The sequence below is a fragment of the Mauremys reevesii genome, linkage group 7 (assembly GCF_016161935.1).
Source record: "Mauremys reevesii isolate NIE-2019 linkage group 7, ASM1616193v1, whole genome shotgun sequence".
NCBI classification, from domain to species: Eukaryota; Metazoa; Chordata; order Testudines; family Geoemydidae; genus Mauremys; species Mauremys reevesii.
The window spans coordinates 60,978,311-61,000,929 of record NC_052629.1 but is presented as its reverse complement, the minus strand read 5'-3'; the positions used below and the strand labels follow the sequence as shown (position 1 = coordinate 61,000,929).

General features: G+C 41.4%; 1 protein-coding gene across 16 annotated transcripts in view; it reads right to left on the bottom strand.

Annotated features, from left to right (window-relative positions):
- KCNMA1 (potassium calcium-activated channel subfamily M alpha 1) overlaps nt 1-22,619 on the bottom strand; it is an 881,172-nt gene that overhangs the window by 207,041 nt on the left and 651,512 nt on the right. The gene's annotated exons all lie outside the window — the stretch shown is intronic.

Sequence of the window (22,619 nt, the reverse complement as noted above, 5' to 3'; positions counted from 1 at the left end):
GACACCAGAAGCATACTGACATAAGTTCCACATTGACCCATTTCCATGGGGAGCACAACCCTGTGTGGTAGCCCAGAGGTTGCAGGACCTGGCTGATCGGTGGCTGACTCTGGAGACAAACTCTCTGGGGAAAGCCATGGACCTAATTATTTTAGAGCAGTTCTTGCAGGTTCTGCCTGTGGGAGTTCAAACTTGGATGAAGTAGTTTTGGCAGTCTTCTGGGGGTGGAAGCAGCGGAAAGAGCAAAGGCTTACTTGGAGGCTGAAGGAGCCAAGCAGCTCGAGCTATAGACTCCCTTTACACAGATTCTCTATGCCTCTGGGAGTCCATTGTTTTCTCAAGGACATAGCCTAATTCACCACCTCTCATTTCCTCAGAATTTCCAAACTCAAAATTATTATTAGCATTATAAGAATAGTATACATTACTATTGTATGATAGGGCTCTGCATGGGTGAATCCCTTTGCATGATCAGGGACGGAATTTGTTCACTTGTGTATATTTGTTCACTTGGTTATATTATCTTTTAGAGAGTCACTGGTTCCTTACAAAATAAGTTAAAATTCTGATAAAAGGTCCTTAAACCAATACCATTATCACCAAATGTACAGTGCGTTAAGGCAAAGAAAAAGGATAACTAAAACATCCAGATTCCTGAAGTGAGATAATTAAGAACACACAGTTAATCCATGTAAACTGCACTGTAAATGAAAACAGCTCCATCCCAAACAAGATTCTGCAAAACAGATCTCCTTTCTCTTTACTTGTGCCTCCTCCGGAGAAGCCAATATGAAATGCAAACGTCTTGGCTGTTTATTTTTGGAGAAGTTATATCAATTTTTATTGGAAGAAATATAAAGAACTTGGTGGGGGGGAAATCACCCTACCTATTCTGTCATAATAAATCAGAGAGAATGAACTGAAAATTCCATTCAGCATTCTCTGAATATATTGTATTCATTTTGTCAAGTATGTTAATGAAATATGGCAGATATTGATCTAGATGTCTCTTTAAAACCATAATATTTATATCAAATGCATCTGCTTTAATCTCTTTTCTAACTTCCTGCTTAGTCTTCTAGTCATGCCTTTGTCTACTGACCATCCTCTCTCTGCACAATAGTAGCAGGATGATATAGTTGGAAATGAAACACAGTGGGGTGCTTGATGAGCCTACCTGTATTCTATCATTGTAAGGTGAGGGGAGTTTGGTAGTACCAAATGTTTATATTTTCCCTATACAAACATATCAGCATCACTCTGCTCCAGTAAAAACTATCTATGATTCTCATCAGAGACTGGATATACTATTTTTTTTATATACACTAAGGGTATGTCTACACTACAAGAGTAGTTCGATTCAACTTAATTCGAATTTGTGGAATCGACCTTACAAAGTCGAATTTGTGTATCCACACTAAGGACACTAATTCGACTTTGTGAGTCCACACTAACGGGGCCAGCGTCGACTTTGGAAGTGGTGCACTGTGGGAAGCTATCCCACAGTTCCTGCACTCCCCACTGCCCATTTGAATTCTGGGATTTCCCCCCAATGCATGCTGGGGGGAAAACTGTGTTGAGGGTGGTCTTGGGTAACTGTCAGCATTCAACCGTCACTCCCGCCGGTGGGAAATCAGTTTGCACACTTTTCCTGTTAGTGACAGCGCGGACGCCACAGCACTCCACTGCGATCATGGAGCCCGCTGCGATCATCGCTGCACTTATGGCCGTTGTCAACTCCTTGCACCTTATTGTCCACCTCTTCAACAGTCAGATGGGAAATCGGGCGAGGAGGCTCCGGCAGCGCGGTGAGGACATGAAGTCTCAGAGTGGCACAGACCTCTCAGAAAGCACGGTACGCCGCGCCATGGAGATCATGGTGGCAATGGGTCAGGTTCATGCTATGGGACGGCGATTCTGGGCCCGGGAAACAAGCACGGACTGGTGGGACCGCATAGTGCTGCAGGTCTGGGATGAATCACAGTGGCTGCGAAACTTCAGGATGCATAAGGGCACTTTCCTTGAACTGTGTGACTTGCTGTCCCCTGCCCTGAAGCACAAGGACACCCACATGCAAGCAGCTCTGAGTGTGCAGAAGCGAGTGGCCATAGCCCTCTGGAAACTTGCCACGCCAGACAGCTACCAGTCAGTAGCAAACCACTTTGGCGTGGGCAAATCTACCATGGGGGTTGCTGTGATGCAAGTAGCCAATGCAACCGTTGAGCTACTGCTCACAAAGGTAGTGACCCTGGGAAACGTCCAGGTCATCATAGATGGCTTCGCCGCGATGGGATTCCCAAACTGCGGTGGGGCTATAGATGGGACTCACATCCCTATCCTGGGACCGGCCCACCAGGCCAGCCAGTATATTAACCGAAAGGGCTACTTTTCAATGGTTCTGCAAGCAGTGGTGAACCATAGGGGACGTTTTACTAACATCAACGTCGGGTGGCCGGGCAAGGTTCATGACGCGCGTGTTTTCAGGAACTCTGGTCTCTTTAGACGCCTGCAGGAAGGTAGTTTCTTCCCGGACCACAAAATAAGTGTTGGGGATGTGGAGATGCCTATAGTGATCCTCGGGGACCCAGCCTACCCGCTAATGCCCTGGCTCATGAAGCCCTATACAGGCGCCTTGGACAGTGACAAGGAGCTCTTCAACTACTGGCTGAGCAAGTGCAGAATGGTGGTGGAGTGTGCTTTCGGACATCTCAAGGGGAGATGGCGAAGCTTACTGACTCGTTCGGATCTCAGCGAAAGCAATATCCCCATTGTTATTGCTGCTTGCTGTGTGCTCCACAATCTCTGTGAGAGCAAGGGGGAGACCTTTATGGCGGGATGGGGGGTTGAGGCAAATCGCCTGGCTGCTGATTACACTCAGCCAGACACCCGTGCAATTAGAAGAGCCCAGCGGGAAGCGCTGTGCATCCGGGAGGCTTTGAAAGCTAGGTTCCTCAGGGAGCGGGGTAACCTGTGACTGTTCAGTTTCTTTACAGAGAAGCTGAACCTGCCCCTGCTTCAGTTACTGTTGACTTTCTTCTGCGGTGACATACCCCGTTCACCACGTTTCCCCCCTTCCAACACACGTTTTAAAAAAAAGTTAATGGAATATTTTTAATTAGCAACGTTTTCTTTACTAATGAATTCACGTTAAAGGGTTGAAACAGGGACGCAGACTGTGGTGGGTAGGGTGTGCAGTGATGTACAGACCGCTTCTACACTCGAGGAATGACAGGCTCCTGCCCCTAGAGCGGTCTGCACTGCTGGACTGGTTGTTTCAACGGAGACTGCCATCCCTCCTTTTCGGGACTCTGTGTGCGGGGGCTATGTGGCCTTGTGGCGGGGGAGGACTGGGGGCAGGATGTTTACAGGTGGGTGTGAAGGAAGGGGTGAGGGGTGCAGGCTCTGGGCTGGGGGTGTAGGAAGGGGTGAGGGGTGTGTGGGAAGGGGGAGGAGGTGTAGGGGGATGAAGGCTCTGGCTGGGGCTGAGGGTTTGGGGCATTGGAGAGGCTCAGGGCTATGGTGGAAGGGCAGGGTAAGGGCAGCCTGCCTTGCCATTTTTGTATGGCAGGCGCTAGTACCCTGGGGCACCAGACAGCATTTCTGCGGGGAGCCGCTCTACTGCCAGGCAGGTACGGAGTGCGGCGGGGCGGGGGGGAGACCCGTGGGGGCCAGGGCCCAATCCAGGCAGGAGCGGGGGAGAGACCCAGCTCCAAATATAGCTGGAGCAGGGCACCTTCCGCCTATGCACAGAACATGAAAAACACCCCCCAGACTGACCAGGGTGCCTAGTGACTGCACTATGTGTGTGTGACCTGCTGTAGATCCTGCCCCCGTGTATGTATCCAGGTAATGGTGACCATCCTATGCAATTACCAAACCCCTCCCCCCCCCTTCACACAAAGTCTTCTGTAAAGAAACAGGACGGAAACAGTAATGAACAGCAAACTATTTTTAATAATCAACTACACAGTGAGGGAACGAAACTGGGATTTGGGCTTGGGTGATCCAGGAAGGGAAGGACTTCTCAAAATTTAGCGAATGAGAGCTTTTTGGTACTTGAGCACTCTGCTGGGGTGGAGTGACAGTTTTCACGGCCCCTGGTGCCCCTCCTTCTGGTTATTTTGGGTGAGGAGGGTATGGGACTTTGTGGCGGGGGAGGGTGGTTGCAGATACACTGAAGGGGGGCTCTGTCCTCCTGCCTGCGGTCCTGCAGAACATCCACAAGGCGCCTGAGCGTGTCCGTTTGCTCCCTCATTAGTCCAAGCAGCGTTTGAGTCGCCTGCTGGTCCTCCTGCCGCCATCTGTCCTCCCGTTCGCTGTGTGAGCGCTGCTGCTGGGAGAGGTTCTCCCTCCACTGGCTCTGCTGGGCCGCCTCGGCTCGGGAGAGGCCCATAAGTTCTGTGAACATCTCGTCCCGTGTCTTTTTCTTGCGCCGCCTAATCTGCGCCAGCTTCTCTGAGGGGCATGCTGGAGCAGGTCGGGATACAGGTGCAGCTGTGTGATGGGAAAAAGGGATTGACTTCCTTATAAAGATACATTTCCGCAAAGAGGAAACATAGTCTAGTCAGTCTCTGTGAACAAGACCATGCACAGCACTCACTCAGGGAAAGTTCGAATTTTCGGAATTCGCTTTCATTTCCTGGAGGATTGCACTGCAGACCAGACAAGTGGGGCGGGACAGCAGAATCCGTGGAGCAGCCAGGAATGGTAAGCCAAAAACTTTTGGCTGCTTAAAAGTCAATGTATACCATTGCTACAGGCAATCCTGAAAGCATAAACTCTGCCCCTGTTGCACCCCCTCGCGTCTGTTCCCTGGGAAAGATCCCTGTATAATGCCACTCTGCAGCCTCCACCAGTGGCTGTAATGTCCACCATTGTTATGCAAAGGAACAGTGAAGCACTCCCAATACTAATAGTACACAAATTACTGTAATTAAATGCAGGAGTCTCCGAGCGAGATCACCCTGAGGAGGGTCACTGAGGCAGATAGAGAGCGCATGCTGCATGAAAGCCAGCACAAACCAGGGGCCTATGCGGCCATGCTCGTGGAGGCAATGCTCCCGGAGTACCTGATGATAGCCTGGCGTGGAAAAGTGTGCTACCACGGAGCACCCAATAAGGCAGCTCTCCCCAGGAACCTCATGCGGAGGCTTTTTGATTACCTGCAGGAGAGCTTCTCGGAAATCTCCCAAGAGGATTTCTGTTCCATCCCCAAATATATTGACCTTCTTTTCACATAGTTAATATTCCTGTTCTGTTAGAAAAAATGTTTGCATGTTTAAAGCACTTACCGACTGATCCTTCCCCTGATTCAGGGTCCGGGGTAATGGCTGGGGAGGGTTGGTAGGGGATCTCAGTGAGGGTGATGAAGAGATCCTGGCTGTCGGGGAAATCAGCGTTGTAAGCACTGTCGACTGCCTCGTCCTCCTCATCTTCCCCGTCCGCAAACATCTCCGAGGAACAGTCCGTCGACAGTATCCCATCCTCAGAGTCCACGCACACTGGTGGGGCAGTGGTGGCAGACCCACCGAGAATGGCATGCAGTGCCTCGTAGAACTAGCATGTCTGGGGCTGGCCTCCGGAGCGTCCGTTTGCCGCTCTGATTTTTTGGTAGCCTTGTCTCAGCTCCTTGACTTTCACGCGGCACTGCGTTGTATCCTGGCTATATCCTCTGAGTGCCATGGCTTTGGAGACCTTTTCGTAGGTCTTTGCATTCCGTTTGTTGGAGCGCAGCTCCTAAAGCACAGACTCCTCGCCCCACACACCGATCAGATCCAAGACTTCCCGGTCAGTCCATGCTGGGGCCCTCTTTCTAGTCTGAGATTGCATGGACACCTCTGCTGGAGAGCTCTGCATCGCTGCCAGTGCTGCTGAGCTCGCCACGACGTCCACACAGGAAATGAGATTCAAACTGGCCAAACAGGAAAAGGAATTCAAATTTCCACGGGGCTTTTCCTGTGTGGCTGGTCAGAGCATCCAAGCTCGGACTGCTGTCAAGAGCGTCAACAGAGTGGTGCACTGTGGGATAGCTCCCGGAGCTACTAAGGTCGATTTGCATCCATACCTAGCCTAATTCGACATGGCCATGTCGAATTTAGCGCTACTCCCCTCGTCGGGGAGGAGTACAGAATTCGAACTAAAGAGCCCTCTATGTCGAATTAAATGGCTTCCTGGTGTGGACGGGTGCACGGTTAATTCAAATTAACGCTGCTAAATTCGAATTAAAGTCCTAGTGTGGACCAGGCCTAGGTTAGCTGAACATGCTCCCTAAATAAACTAGATTAAAGTACATTGTGATGTGCTTTCACTTTTTATGACTTCCGTAATATCACTCAAGACTTCACTCAGTCAGGTTCTGATTCAGAAAAGCCTTTATGCATGTACTTAAGTCCATCCCTATTCACTTAAGCATGTCCGTAATTTTATTATACTCCCCTCTCTGAGGTTGGAGAGAAGGGCAATAGGTTGTGAAAAGCCACCTTTGCATTCTTTCTCTTGGGCTCCTGAACCAAGCAGAACTCAGCTGAACCTGATAATTTCGATTATTATTGGACAAAGGAGACCCACTTACATATATTAAGAGAGCAGAATTTGGTCTTTTATTTATTTTTAATACTGCAGAGGATACAAGAAACAAATAACCTGACTCTTCACTGTCTTTCATCTGATGTAGCCATTAACCCTGTGAAATGAGGATGTAAAATGCTACCAAATCAGAACATGGCATTTTAACTTCATAAATTACTTGTAATTCCTAAACCTTTTTAACATGTAATATGCTGCTAAAGGTCTGATGCCGAGATCAGGCCCAAGATCTCCTCTAGCAGAAAGGGATAATGGAAAAACACAAGAATATACCACAAAATTCAATTCGTGTGACACTACTTTGAACCTAAAACTATAGTCCTGACACAGGCAAAAATCCCTATTTTTGTCTGCATCAGAACTTTCAGATCAGGGTTATACATTTCATGGCAAAGCAATCAGAGCTAACCAGGAAATATACCTTTATCAGACATTATAAACAACTTAGCTATTGCTGAACCACTCACTAATTCATTTTTGGCAGAGATGCTGCTGGTATACTGTACCGTATCTTGTGACAGTCAAAGCTTGAGTAGTATTTCTTAAAAATATTATGCACTGATGCTTTTAAGTTCCTGCTTAACTGATTTTTATTGCAAGCATGTGGAATTACAGCCACTATTTTTACCTGCCTCTGTTCGCCTTCAGCTATTTGTTATGAAATAGGTTTTCATTATAAAACCTTTCTACAGCACTGCCCAGTCTCCTGACCTGTAAGTATACTCTTATTAGGCAGGTTGAAATATCTCTATTCATGTGGTTATGGAAAGTGCGCCTCATTTTAAAATTAATCCTGTTCAGATGGTCTTTAGTAATGATGTATATCTCTCGAGACTGAATAATGCCACTATGTATATCTGCCTAAATCTAAAGTTTTACTATAAATGTACAGAGGATCAAGGGAGACAGCCTTTTCATGTGTTCTTAGCTTTTATCACCTAAGCTATAGATATAGTCATTTGGATGCCTATATTCATGCCCATTTGTTAAAATGGCCTTCAGCCTACCATGTAATAGTAGGCTATACATGGTTAACCTGAAGACTCTGCAAGTGTCATTCCTTCAGCAGGAATGTTCCCGCTATACAAGCACTGAAATACTAGCATCACATCTCCCCTATGCTTGATCACTGACAGAATCCACAGCATTTAATGCCAGATCAGTCATAAAATCTTATGTAATAGTAAATAGTGTATCATAATAAAATCTAGACACCCTGACTTTTTTTTTTAATAGTTTGGTGAACTTGGGCTGTCTTTACTTGGAGGCAGAGGTGAGTGGTCTTTCCCACTATGAGTAGTCTTCAGTCTACTTAGTACACAAAATTGATTGGATGTTGACTGGATTGGCTATATCCTTGGCAGCAGATATTTATTTGGTGTGGGGGGGGGTACTAAGGTAACATCTGCTCTCTGTGGTTCTAGACTGGGTAAGCTTCAGATTGTGACTTACAACAACAGTCATTGTAACAAAGAGATATTGGGTCCCTTATTGGAGAGACTGTCCAATGTTTCCTTTCAGGAAGGCAATATATCAGCTTTCCTCAAATGAGTAATTTATAGGCCTGTGCCCAGTTAACAGTAAAATGACGCTAACAGTCTCGTCACCGGCTAATCTTCCATTTAGGAACAGCTGTTGAGAAGGTTGTATTGGGGCTGCTGTGGCACCGTCTGGGGCTCTTAGATTTTTCTGAACCCTTTCATGATTCACAGATTCCAAGGCCAGAAGGGGCCATTATGATCATGTAGTCTGACCTCCTGTACAACACAGGCCATAGAACTTCCCCAAAATAATTCCTAGAGCAGATCTTTTAGAAAAACATCCAATTTTGATTTAAAATAGTCAGTGACAGAGAATCTACCATGACACTTGCTAAGTTTTTCCAATGATTAATTACTCTCATTTGTTAAAAATTTGTCTAGCTTCAATTTCCAGCTATTGCATTGTTATACCATTGTCTGCTAAACTGAAGAGCCCATTATTAAATACTTGTTCCCCATAGAGCTAATTATACATTGTCATCAAGTCACACCTTCACATTCTCTTTGTTAAACTAAACAGATTGAGGTCCATCATGCTAGAATTGTGTTAGACCAGTTGGCCACAGCATTGCACTGGGAGATCATGTTCAGCTGATTCTCTACCACGACCCCTAAATCTTTTTCAGAGTCATTGCTTTCCAGGAGAGAGTCTCCTATTGTGGCCTGTATTCTTTGTTACTGGATGTAGACAGTTAGCCATATAACAACACATATAGTTTGCTTACTCCCAAGCAACAGAGATAGCTCTTTATCATTGATCTGTCATCTTCATTATTTAGCCCTCCCTGAATTTCTGTCATCTGTAAACTTTATCAGTGATGATTTTATATTTTATTCCAGGTCATTAAAAAAAGTGTTAAATACTGTGAGGTCAAGAACTGATCCCTGCGGAACCCCACTGGAAGCACACCTATGTTGTTTGGTCTTGTTTCAAATCTGGTTATGGCTTGGAGAACAAGCCAGTCATTAATTTTCACCTGTGGTTTCACAAAGGGCAGGTGTTCATGCTGATTCTTTTATGTCAGTCAACAGTATTTAATACCATTGGCAATGAGATGGTGTTGATGTTCCTGTGCACAAGTTGATGTCTCCACAAGAAACTGGAGGGGATATGTGGAACTGTGTTTGAGTGGATCATTTTGTCAGAGATATTCCAGATTGTACTATTGGGCAATTGCTCATGTGCCACAAAGGCTTTCAAGTGAGTTTTGACAGTGTGATATTCTGCCACTTTGTCTGTTCAACATGGATGTGAGACTACAGATTTCCTTCCTTCTTTTCTCATTGAGCTAATGGGGGAGGAAGGGAGGCATGTGTGCAGTGTATCTATGGAGTATTTAGGAATTGAGCTATTGACATTTTTCCAGTAAAACCAATTTTTTTAAAAGGACCTAATTAATTGGGGAGAAAATTGAGGCAATTCAGTGTTTATGAAACTACTAAATCCAGGAAAGTTGTACTATATATAATGCTTCAATTCAAAACATGAATTTACACTAAGTGATTCATACACTTGTAAACATCATCGGAGCCCCTCTAACTTTTTCACTAACACTGCGCATAGAAAGACAACATGCTCTAATGAATAAAGAGTAAAATTTTCAAAAGCTAAGTTTCTTAGGAGCCCATTTTCAAAAGTGACTCACAGTTACATTTTTAAAGGTATTTAGGCACCTAAAGATGCTGAGAAGTATCTAGTGGGATTTTCAATAACTCACCATTTCGCCTGGACTAGTTACTTGGGCAAAAAAAATTGAACTCTGGTGCTTAAAGTTCAGGTCCTAAATTCATATTTAGGCACTTAAATATAAGTGACCTGATTTTCAGAGGTGCTAAGCATCTTTAGACTCCCTGAAATCACTGGAAGGGGCAAGTGAGCAGCATCTTTGAACATCTGCCCACTTTTACTTAGGTGCCTAAATGAAGAGTCTAGTTTTGGAAATGTTGATCTTAACTTTTGGTGTCAGAGTTCTTCCATCAGTCATACATATATACTAATTATGTGTGGGCAAACTTTTGACATCTTGGAAGTTTTTCCTGTTTCCAGTGCTGTGTTCTGTCTCTGTAATCATGAATTCTACTAAAACTGTATAATCTTTCAAACTGGTACAGATTTTTTGGATCATCTCTTTTTCTTACCAAAGCAACTGGGGTGATTTAGGAATTAATTAATATTTGTGAAGCACTCTGAAAGTGAAAAGTGCTATAAGACAGTACATTCAGTGTATTATTACCGAGCAATGGATCATGCACTGGATTAAAATAAAATAAAAAGCAACATCTTAAATATCAGGTACCAACGTTAAATATTATCTCTGATACAGAATTTTACTTATTTTTGTGGTCAATAAATCAATGCAGAATTAAGAACCAATAAAGAACAATCTCAAACTTTTCATTTTCACCATTATAAAAGCAGGACTTGAATAGATAGGTGGGCTTTCTTAGTCCATATTGCTATACTATCTATGCAGAAATGGAGGACTTCCATTCTTTTTAGACTGTGATAAGCATTATTTTATGCATTATTTCTGTGCATTTGCCATTTTCCACTCCTGAATACATTTAGAAACTGGGAACTTCCACTGATATCTATTCTGCCAATATGCTAGACATTCCTTTATTCTTCTGGCATAAAAAATATATTTGAAAAGTGAACTGCAAAATTTTGATGCATAAGCTAAATATATGGTCATATATATGATACTTGATATGCTACTTGAGAGTTGTGAATATCTCCTGAGCTAGACTATTATAGCATATTAATGTACCTATCAAGGCCTCAGTCCTGCTCACTTTGAAGTCAGCATGTTTTGTCATTGATTTTAGTGACAGCAGGATCAGGCTGCAAGGGACCAATCTTTCTAGGAGCTCACCACCTCCTGAACACTACTGATTACTTCATCTCCTGTTGCTCTTACCAGGAGTATGTTCAGCTACATCATACCACACATCCCAGATAGAAATATTGACATTAATCAGTGATTCATTTTATGTACTTATTTCTTATAAATATGCTTAAAAGACTTGTTAAAATGTGCTGGCCCTAATTGTTCTTCACTATCATTTTAAGGTCCAACCAGCCTACTAGGCATGGTTGTCTAATAATAATATTGGTTAGTGGTATTGTCATAAACAGATAGTTAAGGATTAAGGTCTCTTTTACCTGTAAAGGGTTAACAAGCTCAGTAACCTGATGGACACCTGACCAGAGGACCAATCAAGAGACAAGATAATTTCAAATCTCTGAGGAGGGAAGTCTTTGTTTGTGTTCTTTGTTTGAGGGGTGTATAAATGTAATGTGCTTCCATTCGGACTGCGAAATGCACCCGCCATCTTCCAAAGGCTGGTAGATGGTCTACTAGCAGGATTGGGAGAATGTGCAGTTGCGTACCTCGATGATGTGGCCATTTTTTCTGATTCCTGGCCCGAACACCTAGAACACCTGGAAATGGTCTTTGAGCACATCAGGCAGGCAGGTCTCACTGTTAAGGCCAAAAAGTGTCAAATAGGCCAAAACAGAGTGACTTACCTAGGACACCAGGTGGGTCGAGGAACCATAAACCCCCTACAGGCCAAGGTGGAGGCTATCCAAAAGTGGCCTGTCCCAAGGTCAAAGAAACAGGTCCAATCCTTCTTAGGCTTGGCCGGATATTACAGGTGATTTGTACCACACTACAGCCAAATCGCTGCCCCACTAACTGACCTAACCAAAAAGACCCAGCCAAATGCAGTTAAGTGGACTGATGAGTGTCAGAAAGCCTTTACCCAGCTTAAGGCGACACTCATGTCTGACCCTGTGCTAAGGGCCCCGGACTTTGACAAACCCTTCCTAGTAACCACTGATGCATCTGAGCGTGGTGTAGGAGCAGTTCTAATGCAGGAAGGACCGGATCAAAACTTCCATCCTGTCGTGTTTCTCAGCAAGAAACTGTCTAAGAGGGAAAGCCACTGGTCCATCAGTGAAAAAGAATGCTACGCCATCGTGTATGCCCTGGAAAAGCTACGCCCATACGTTTGGGGATGGCGGTTCCAGCTACAAACCGACCATGCTGCGCTAAAGTGGCTTCATACTGCCAAGGGAAACAACAAAAAACTTCTCTGATGGAGTTTAGCTCTCCAAGATTTTGATTTTGAAATTCAACACATTTCAGGAGCTTCCAACAAAGTAGCTGATGCACTCTCTCGTGAAAGTTTCCCAGAATCAAGTGGTTAAAAAGTGTTCTTAAAATGAAAAAAATCTTGTTGTTTACATAATTAGTGGTATATGTAATGGTGCATGTGTTTTATTAATCTGTTTATTTTAAAGTTCTAGGAAGAAATCACCGCCAGTGTGATTCCCCCACTGTCTGCGATTTGGGGGGCATGTCATAAACAGATAGTTAAGGGTTAAGGTCTCTTTTACCTGTAAAGGGTTAACAAGCTCAGTAACCTGATGGACACCTGACCAGAGGACCAATCAAGGGACAAGATAATTTCAAATCTCTGTGGAGGGAAGTCTTTGTTTGTGTTCTTTGTTTGGGGGGTGTTCTCTCTTTGGATCTAAGAGGGGCCAGACGTATATCCAAGCTCTCCAAGTTTCCTGAAGTATTTTCTTCTATTCAGTAAGTGAGTATTAGTAAGGCGGATTAGTCTTATAATTAATTTCTGTATTTGCAAATGTGTGTTTGCTGGAGAAATATCTTTATGTCTGTTTGCTGTTACTTTTGATTATTCTGAGAAAAAGGGAGGGAGGGGAGTCCCTCCAGGTTTATAAGTTAGACCCTGTAATTTTTTCATCCTGGTGTTACAGAAATAGTGTACTTTTTCTTTCTTTCTTTTAATAAAAACTTTTCTTTTTAGAACCTGATTGATTTCTTCCCTTGTTTGGAATCTCAGGGGAAGAGGGGGGGTGGAAGGGAATCCCTCTGTGTTTGATTCAAGGAGTTTGAATCAAGGTGATCTCTCCCGACGGCTAGAGGAGGGGGGAGGGGGGGAATGGGCTATTTCCCTTTGTGTTAAGATCCAAGGAGTTTGGGTCTGTGTTCCCCAGGGAAAGTTTTGGGGGAACAGGGAGTGTGCTAGACACTGGAATTTCCAGCTGGTGGCAGCATAACCAGATCTAAACTAGGATTTAAGTTTAGAGGAGTCCATGCAGGTCCCCATCTTGTGGACGCTAAAGTTCAAAGTGGGGAATAAACCTATGACAGGTATGATTGTTTTTTACTGACCTAGTGTAAGAACCACAGGCCTAGCAGTGGGGTCTGTAGGGTTTGAGGCAGGTGCTGCTTCTTTGTTGCCACCAGGGGCCCGCAAAGCTGCCACCATTAGGTACTGAGAAGCTAAGCCCTGCACGAAGTCCTGCCTTGCAAGAGCTCTTTGAGGTTTCCTGATTGTCTGGCACTCTCTGGATAAACCAGAAAGCCATTTCTGGGTGTTATCTGAGCAACATAGTCCTCCAGTGTGCTTCTGCCTTAGACCTGCTCTCACCACTCCTCGCTGCAACTTGACTTGATTCTACAGTTCTGGCTCTCGATCTAGGCTTGGACCCCAGCCCTGATCCTGGTTTACTGTCATTGGCTTAAGACCACTGCTGACCCCAATGAAAGACCCTGGCCTAGCCCAAGCCTGATTCTTGCCTCATGATCTCTACCTGGTAGTGGACTTTGACTTTGCAGTTTTGACCTGGCCTGGCACTGGACTGATCTCTGACCTTTGGCCCCAGTACTGAGCAGCTCACTTTATGCCCACGGGGGCTGCCCTGACACATAACTGTGCTAGTAAGAGATATAGTATAAATGCATCTTCACTGATATAAGCACTTTTATGTTGCTATAACTGTGTTCATACTAGAGGTTTTGCTGGTATTGCTATACTAGCAGAACCCTCCAAGTGTAGACCTGGTATTACATATTGCCCTTTTCATCTCTAGATCTCAAAATGCTTTATGAAAGTGACTAAATATTATCCCCATTTTAAACAGGTACAGAGAGGCTTCACCAGCCTCCAGTTACTCTGTGGGTATGTTTACACTATAGCCGTCACAGCTGTGCTGCTATTGCACCAGAGCACAGATGCTTTCTACATCAATAGTAGAGGTTGTTCTTTCAATGTAGTTAATCCACACTTCCAAGAGGCAGTAGATAGATAAGTGGAATAATTCTTCCATCAGTCTAGCTGCATCTACACTGGGGCTTAGGTCAACCTACCTTTGGTACTCAGGGTGCAAGATTTTTTACAACTCTGGATGATGTCGTTAAGTCAATCTCATTTTTAAGTGTAGACCAGGCCTGAGAGAGTCAGCAGCACAGCTGGGAATAGAACCTAGATCTCCTGACTTCTAGCCAGCTGCTTCTAGCTCTTTTAAAAGGTATCTGAAATTTGGTTTACTAGATAGTATATGGTGAATAATCAGTATAGGGGTTTACTTAGGCTTAATTTCTAGCTGTGAGAGTCCATGTACACTGGATCAGCTGAAACCTACCAGAAGTACAGTGAGCTATCTGACTGAGGGATTTTACTGGAATACATCAAACATGTCCTATGTGTAAACAGGAAATCCTCTTTCTTCCTCAGAGTACTTTGAATAAAGATTGGCAGAAGTGGGACATGTTCTTTTCCCCCTCAGAGAACTTTCTATAAATGTGACAATGCACTCTAGAACCACCTGGAACATTTCTATAATGCAGGAGAAATCGCTGTTATTATGCCCACCTAACTGGGATTACTGCCAGGGAACAGATGCAGAGGAATACATTTCAGTGACTTTAAACTTGGATAAATGGCACACTTAGTCTGTTTAAACAGCATATCTGATGCTGTTCACAAGCCTACTCACAATAGTTTGCTAGCATGAATGATCCACTGTGAGTCCTCTTATTCACTTCAGACAGCTTCCTTGTTCAATTTTGGCTCCCATGAGTTAATTTTACCTTTTTTTAATGACTTGAGGATTTGTACATGGCTTATATTTAAAACAAGTCATGAAGCATAAATTAATATCCCACAGCATGATGTATACCTCTGAAACTCTGATAATGAAAAATGTGTATAATTGACATGCTTCTGTTTTCACCAGGGTCTGAGTTAGTTAAGCAGATTCTACCTTAACTCAAAGCAGGGGATGAATACTTGCTTTCTTACTTAGATACCACACTAATATGGTCTACAACTAGAATATTCTTGCTTTCACATCATATACTGAAACACATAACACACGTGCATAATAACAATAAATAAATTCAAGGCTTAGCAAAACTAGTAAAACTGTTGAGTGCTGTGACATGCAAAAGGAGAGCATGCTAGAAGGTTTACAGGACAACAAACGAGTAAACCACAACTCTAGCATCAGCACTTCAGAATCAACCAGACTTCCGTCTACTGCTCTAATCCTTCCAAATCTCAATATTTTTTGAGTTACCGTGCAGAAGATACTCTGCTATTACTTTTGCAATCAACTAAAATTATTTGTTCTTGTATATTCAGTATGTATATTGTTCAGTATGGAACATAAAAGTCTCCCACCCCACTTCCACCATTGAAGGTGCTCTGTCACTTAATTGTTTTAAACTTTTTAAAAAAATGCTCCATCTCTCAAAAGACAACTTTTGTGCCATTTGCATGGCATTAAGTTATCAAGAGCTTAGAGACTTCAAGCATTTTATGTATGATTGAAAACAATGCATTTCACACAAGTGAAATCACCCCCAGAATTTCATGACTAATTTTACACAATAGAGCATAATTTACCAAAGCTCACTGACTTTTTTCAGCATTTCTGCCATCTCATGTTGCTCCATGTGGAGTGTTTGCTTAGTAAATCACAGCCTGTATATTCTGTGGAATATGGGAAATCACTGCAATTTGAATACCTTACTGACCAGACTCATTTTCTTAGGCAAGAATTTGGACAGTAACAGCTGCCACTTTTGTGCTAAAACAAAACATTAAAGACTTTTTTTAAAAAATAGGGATGGGAAGGGAAAAGATGGCATTTTTAAATTTGTACCTAGAAATGTAAATTTACTGTGCTAAGAAGTGGGCATGAGTTATGAGACCCAGACTACAAGATTTTAGGGAGGCTCGTAAACATTGTTACATATCTCTGCCTACATTTCCATTTTTGATTTTGTAACAACGAATAGATTTTAAATAAGCATGCAGGAAAAAAATGGAGGCAAGAAAACTTGAAGAAAGACTGTCCTATTTGTTCTGTCTGTTAATCTATTTAACAAGTGGGGTTACATCACTGGCCCCAATATCTGTGACTCAGCAGAGAGCCTCAAAACATGAAACATCTCTTCCCATACCAGCTGCTTCAATGGGAATGCTCTTCCAGTGGCCTGGCAGAGTACAACGATTGGGCAATCACATGTGAATGGATATGGCAGGAAACAGTATGAGGACACAACTATTTCACACTCATCACATTTTCTGTAATTCTAAGTGGGTCTTCATTTGAAACTGGGGGCTTAGAAGAATGCTTAGCAGAAAATGATACACACCCCTAGGTCCACAGAACAACCCATGTCACATTCTCTCATTACCATTTACATCCCAGTGGAAAATAATCGTACACGTTGTATCAAATTATTTAATATAATAATCTAATGTCACTTTCTCTGGAGCTATGCCATTTATTATTGAAGCTAAAAAAAAATCAAGGGTATGTTTGCCAAGGTATTCAGCTAAGTTAAAAAAAATAAGTCATTCTAATTCCTAATCAAACCAGTATGTCTAATGAGTCCAAGATGGCCTGTCAACTTAAATTATCTGTTTGTCTGTCTGTTTACTGTATCTGTCTGTCCACAGTTCTTTTTTTCTCTCTGTGAAGTTCAGTTATTGAGTCCCACGTTTCCTTCTGGAAGGAATCTCTAACAGATGATCCTTCCTGATGATATGTTGATGATTTGCTAATATATAGCTTATAAATGTAAGAAATCTGAAGAAATCTCTGAGGAAGCAGAGCAGATCATGAGAGAGGAGAAACAAGAGATTTTAATACCTTACACAGCACTGTGGTTTGATTAAAATAAAAGTCTTAAGCACATGTCTTAACTAGAACAATATCTCAGGATGATTAAAATGTTTCTGATTTGAAAATTTAAAATAGTCACTTGTATTAATCTTTACTATCAAGGGATTTATGTATAATATGTATTTATACAGAGTCACATTTAGCTCACTTTTTTCATAAACAACCAAAGCAGTTAGTATGAGTAAGGCAAGCAGGATTTGTCCCTAAGAACTATAGACTAATAATAAAATAGAAATCAGAGATGAAAAAAAAGATCTATCCCTCTCCACTGCAGGATTATTCCTTACAGTATTTTTTTCTAGCATTTTGTCCAGTCCCATTTTAAATGGCCCACTAATTTCTTTTGGGAGACTATTCTTCAGTGTTTGAATCAATTCTGATCATGTGAGCTATAAAGCATGTGCATACATACAGAAAACAGTTCTGATTCCAAGATTAATAAGGACATCATAACTGTAAAATAACAACATGTTAATTTAGGAAGGAGCAAATCAGTTCAGATCAATTAAGAACTGATTTCGAGTTTCATCCAAAACTCAAACAGAACTTGGCACTAACAATTTCAGAAACATTAATTTGGCTTTTGGGCCTTTTTTTTTTTTTTCCAAATGCCTCTATAATTTGTACTTTGGCTAGAACTAGAAATTTAAGTTCCAAAATACCACAAGGAAGAATACATTTGCAGAATTTTGTGTAGACAAAACCAAGAATCTCTGAAAATCTAATGAGAAAATCTGATCTCATGACAACACCAACCCGAATTTCACAGTAAAAAAGTTGGTTTGAGAAGTCCAGAAGAGCATCCAAACGCTAAGTTGTTAAAGAGACTCTCCCAACCTTTCAGAGGTTGGCACAAATTGACTGACTTAGAAGTCTAGTGGCTGCACTCTAGAGCAGTGGTTCTCAACCAGGGGGATGCATAGAGGTTACATCAACTCATCTACATATCTGCCTTGTTTTACAACAGACTATATAAAAACCATTAGTGACGTCAGTACAAACTAATACTAAATTTCATACAATGACTTGTTTATACTGAAATGTAAGTACAATATTTATAGTCCAACTGATTTTATAATTATATGGTAAAAATGTGAAAGTAAGCAATTTTTCAGTAATAGTGTGCTGTGACACTTTTGTATTTTCATGTCTGATTTTGTAAGCAAATAGTTTTTAAGAGAGGTGAAACCTGGGGTACGCAAGACAAATCGGACTCCTGAAAGGGGTACAGTAATCTGGAAAAGTTAAGAGCCACTGATCTAGAGTCCCTGGTCTGTTTCCCTATCAGCCAGCAGACATTGGACTTGGTGGTGTCCTGTTCATCCATATATGGTCAGCTGTGCTGTGCTCTAAAATGTCCCCTGCAGGCTAATCCAGGAGTGCTTGCTGACAGCCTCCAAAAGAAGCCCCTTATAGTTTCTATTGAGCTGAAAGTTTTAAAATGAGAAGAACTATACATAGAGTATAAGGACTGGTTGGTAATCTCAGAACTCCTCAGAAGAGTGCAATCACCAAGGGGAAATAATGACATCACAATATTCAAGATATAGATTATTGTCTGGTAACTGGTGATACCCATAGTAAAAAATGACTGCCTGCTTTCTTGAGTTTATAATCTTTCTTGTTTTGTTCCCTGATCTACAGGTCCTCTATTATATTGCACTTCCCAGATCACACAGCTTTTTCTCCCTCCTCACTTCATGTTATATCTAACTTTTCCCCCTCCATCTGTTTTTGTCCAGTATTAATGACAGCAAACTACTATGCCTGTTCTTCATGATCCTAGCATGCTACTAATTTAGTTAACAATTACTTCCACACCCTCATCCTTTGTAGCATGCAATATATCACTAGGTGCCTGATGTCCAGATATTATAATGGATCACATGTTACCATTGCCATTTGTAACATAATATATTATTCAGCAGTACAATACCACATTGTCTGCTAAATATACTTTATATTTAGAAATCCACCTATGAAATTGCTTGAATACATAAAACACAGCTCTTGTACAGTACTTGCTTTGTCTATAGTGAAATAAACCATATATAATACTGCACATAGCAGACTATAATATTTAACTCTGACTTTAAACTTCTCTCTGCTTCACACTTAGATAGCACCTTTCATCTGCAGAAAGCATAAACATGAATCAATTAATCCTCACAACATCCCTCTGGTGTAGGTATTGGCCTATTAAATTATAATAATAGGTCAGCTGTGTCACAGAGAAATTACGTTATTACCCATAGTCAAATAAGGAATCCATGGCAGAACCAAAAACAGGACCAAGGCATTCAGATTGCTAACCACTAGACCATTCTTTACTTTACAGACTGATGGTGCAATACAGAAATTAGAACCAAAGTTCTCAATATGAGAACCAAACTCCCACAGGCATCAATGGGAATGCCACAAGTCCCAGGCAATGTTATATATAGTACTTTGCATGCATCCACCTTAAACGGTCTTTTAAAAAATATTTGCAAAAAAGGGCAGAACAGTTTAGCATACAAAATCTGATCACTAGAAATTAATGGAAAGGAGGGAGGATAGGTGGTTGCTTTATCTTATGGGACAGAACAAACAGGTTCCTTATATACTCACATTGAAAGTAGAAAGTATAGTGAATAATAATATTTTTATCATTACTCCCATTAGTAACATTAGAAAAGTAGATATGTTTCCCTTTATGATTGTCCCACTGAGTTAACTTTATTTTTTATTTTCAACCTAAATTGTCCCTTTCTTACAATATGCAGGTTACAATATTATCCTTAAATGATGTATGGTCATTTCATTCCAGTTATTAAACATGGCTCTCATTCTCCATAGAGAAGAACTGTAAACTCAAAGATAATTATGGATTGAGGATTTTTTTTTTAATCATTTGTCTGCTGCAGTCATGGTACAGTGGATTGTAACTGTATCAAATATCATGAGGTAAGCAAGATTTGAACAAGGTCAGTATTTATATGGGAAACCTCAGTGTGATTTTTTGTGACATATGAAATACTAAATAAATAATGTTGGTTATCAGTAAATGACACTTTGCTCAAAGTCAGTATTGAACAAATTCTCTTGCATGGTGTTCTATTGACTGTACTCTTAGAGGTCTCATTATTGGAAGAGGTTGCAAAGCTGAGGTCCTACACATTTGATGTAACTAAAAAAACCTCATAGGATATTTTGCAACATAAAGCTCTTTCTATTCCCAAGCTATCTGTGCATCTCACACCAAGGGTGAATGTGTTTCTGTAACAAGCAAAATGAGTCATAGTTTGTAAAACATTTTGGGATCTTTTTGGTTGAAAGTTACTGTGTAAACAAGGTCAAAATTAATATTTTTTTTCTTGAATGACTGAAGGTATTGGGAATTCTTTATATGCCTAGGTTCCAGCTACTTCAATAGGTATAACTTTACAGCAAACTTTCCCAAAATATATTCTTGGTCTTGAAATTGGATAATGCAATTTTCTATTATTTTTGACACAAGAACTGGTAAATCATTTTTTTTAACTTCCTACTATATGTAATACTGTAATTTGGATAGACACCTTATTTTATATATATAATATTTGTGATTTGTGTGTGTATGTGTGCACGCGTGTGCACACACATCCCACACATATTTTATTTCTCAGAGAGAAAATCAAACACACATGCTATTTTAAGAGTCTGAACAACATCTTTCAACAAAGTTTAGCTGCTTTCATTTTGTAGACACTTTTAATTTTATCTGGAAACTTTTTGACATTAGAAATAGAACAACTGTAGTTTCTCATTATGTTTGCTGCCAGAATCTATGCTTGGTTGCTCAACTAAAGACCTTACATTGCTAATTACTTCCACATGCCCATATCCCAAGTGAAGGAAAACTTATTGGTTCTGACAGCCCAGTCTCTCAACACTGAATTCCAAATGAAAACTCAAATTTTGGCCAAACATAACATTTCATCAATCTTGTTCTACTGACTGCAAAAGCAACATCAAACAAGGGGTGCTAATGGCTTTTTACTGAGCAGTTCCCAAGCTTATATTCTCTGATGATAGATCCACGTGAGCAAAGGACTTCTTTAAAGTACTTAGTAATTAGCTTTTGAACCAGGAAACAATGCGTAAAGTAAATTGAACAGTCTGTGTGCCGATGACAGAGTGAGTATAATTGACAAGCAATATGGACAGCAGAGACCAACAGAGAAAGAGCTAAAAACAAATAGAGCACATATAAATAAAGCGAAAAGAAAAAGCCGTGATAAAATAAGATGAAGCAAGCCCCAAAGCTAGCGGGAAGCCTGTGATCTGGGAGTTGAGGCCTTCAAGGTGTTGGAGTTTGACTGAAGATCAGGTCCAAGTTTAGAGACAACAGAGCAATGCTGGGTACCAGTGACAAAAAAGACTAGACTAGGGGGATTGAAACTGTATTTTTATAACTGTATTTATTAGGTCATATTCTCTGCTGATGAAACTCCAATAAGAGTTACACCAGCAAATGCTGCGGTTTTATGTTTGAAAAGCTTCTAGTCTTAAGAAATCTGGGACTGCATATAGGAAACTGAATAGACAGCTATTAAGAGTAAACATTTTGGAGAAACTAGTGATGCCTCTTTCTCATGGTCAGAAACGGCAAATGACAACGAAAATGTTTTTGTTAATCTTGAGGATTATAGACCCAACTGGTCTGAGTGAACTGTGCTAGCAGATTCTGGTACTGGTAGTAGTTGTGTATTTTAGGCATTTGAGAGTATTTTAAAAAAGCGGGGGGTGGGGAGGAGGAAAAGAGTGATTAAGGAGTCCTCTGCTTCACTGGGACATATTGTAATGCTCAGTGGTATAAGAAATCAGTGAAGGAAAAGCTTTTACTTGTGGATCACATGATGCAAATCTGTGCTCAGGAATTAGCTGGTAAATGGTTACAGATCTTTAGAGACTCTCAACTCAACAAGGAAGAGAAATAACTTGATATTACCATATTCATGTCACATGAACATCATATGTAAAGTGATGGTTTCAAAGGGACTAAACTGAAATGCTTAATTCTCAAAGATGTGGGGAGGGACAAACAATTAGATTCCACTAAAAAGGATTATTCAGAATATCCTCTATTATGTTCTGTGGGAAAGTGTATGTGAAAGGTCTTGAGGACCACAGGCCAGTTTTCTCCATCTCTGTACTGGAATGGCAGAAGGATGAGCTGAACTCAAGAGAAGATGGGAAAACTAGTAGAGTGGGGTAGAAAAGAGAAAATTATTCTCTCAGTACATAGACCTTATTTGAGGCTATTTCCCAACAGATCTAACATGGCTTTCAGATAGACTTGGTTGTAACATGGTCAAGATGGAAAAAAAAAGGCATTGGATGGAAATGTAAAGCAGTTAATTTTTGAACGTTTGTGTGGCCTGTTTAAGCATAAGTGTTGCTACCAGCCAAAAAGAATTATTCTTATGTGGGTATAGCACTACTCTGACAATGAA